The sequence below is a fragment of the Castor canadensis genome, chromosome 1, assembly GCF_047511655.1.
Source record: "Castor canadensis chromosome 1, mCasCan1.hap1v2, whole genome shotgun sequence".
Taxonomy (NCBI): domain Eukaryota; kingdom Metazoa; phylum Chordata; class Mammalia; order Rodentia; family Castoridae; genus Castor; species Castor canadensis.
The window spans coordinates 40,573,452-40,575,276 of NC_133386.1; positions in this window are offsets into that span (position 1 = coordinate 40,573,452).

A 1,825-nucleotide genomic window follows, 5' to 3' on the forward strand; every position below is an offset into this window, starting at 1 on the left:
GTAGATGGGCTATTGTTTCTAAGGTTAAATAAGAATATTCGGTGTTTTGCTTTTTATTTGCAAAGAGCATAGGTAGCCTGTATACAAGAAGCACTCCTCACAAAGAAATAGCCAGTGCAAACTCTGTGCAATCCAACAATAAAATGGAAATTTTTATAATTGATTCCCCTGTGTTTTATTTTTTCTATCCCCTTTAGCTTCCAGAAATTTAAAAATTCACTAAAAATTCAAAATTTGAACTACAGTTTGTACTGAGTTTACATCACTTTCACACCATCACAAAAACTGAAAAGTTATGACCTATTGAAACTATCCCAGGAATGGAGGAGGGGGATTAAGGAGAATGGTGGAGGGAGGAGGTGAATTCACATATTATATATTGTCAAAACTTTTGTAAATGCCACAATGTACCCCCACCCAGAACAACAATTTTAAAAATGTAAAGACTTACACAGAAAAAAAATGAACAGAATGGTTATAAACTGGGGAACTTCTTCATGTGTAATATTTTGTCTCTAAAGTGTTATTTCAAGTAACAAAGTAAGCTGAAGGAAGAGATCAGCATCTCCAAGATCATTGTTGGGAACCTTTAATAATACATGCGTTACAATTTTTTTAAAAAGGTGTTGCTGTTTTGTCCTGAACAGCTGCACTAAATGGACATGCTACAATAGAAGCAGAGTCTGTTACAGGAAGGAACACCCACAACTAAAGAATAGAAGAAAGGGATGCCCTGGCCTAGGCACAATACAGCAATTGGTTGGATAATTCAAAAACAAAAAAATTAAAAACAGAAGAAAGCAGATTTTCTCGAATAAAAACTATCTTGGTTGTGTACAGGAGACTTTTACAGGTGAAAATTTCAATTACCAAAAGCAAAACTGATTTTTCAAGTTACCCTCATCTATTGTGCTTTTTCTTTTTTATTAAATATTTCTATTGAAGTTTAACACACATCAAGGACCAAAATCATAAGTCGATGTATTATCATGCTCATCAAACAAGCAGCAAAATTGAGAAACAAAATACTCCCAGAATCCCAAAAGACCTTTCATGCTCTTTCCACTGACTTGTGACTCTTTCAGTTAAGACTGGTGCAACTAACTATCCTACCTGGGTGGATTTTGCTAATGCACTTACAAAAGGAAACAATTTTAACATTTTATATTAGTCATGTTATTGCCATCTGGTATTAAGTCAAAGACACAGTAATTAGAGATTTGGTATTTCCTTAAGGTATTCATTCAGTGTCTGCTTTACTGAAAATCCATTGAATTATCAAAACTGAAAATGCCACTTTTGAAAAGATGACTTTTTATCACAAAATGTTAAAGCAGAAGAGTAATGATGTTGGAAGAAGCCACTGTCAGGTGGGCATGAGTACCATTACTGCAGCATGAAATACAACATGACCTCAGCCATAAACTCATGGTAAGCTTCCCTTATGGGTAATGCTTTATTATTTTATTATTGTTGAGAAGAAATATAACTTCGCCTTTAACCATGTTCAGACCTTCTGGGGGAGGAATATTGAACATAAATGATTGAGGAATGAATGTCAGCATTGTAACACACTATAAGTATATTTCAGGTGTAGAATCTATAACAAATGGATGGAACTTGTGATAGTGTAATTCATATTTGAATGCTAATGCCTCATTCGGGCTCAGCTACAAATTAGGCAGTTGTTTTCCTTGCTTTTCACTCAAGCAGTCCATCATGTGTATGCTTTTAAAAAAGTTGAATGATAAGTGAATTAGGCCCTGATTTCCCTTTTTACCAATTTTATTTTTCTTTTCAGTGCAGAGAGCAGACGAAGTAAACT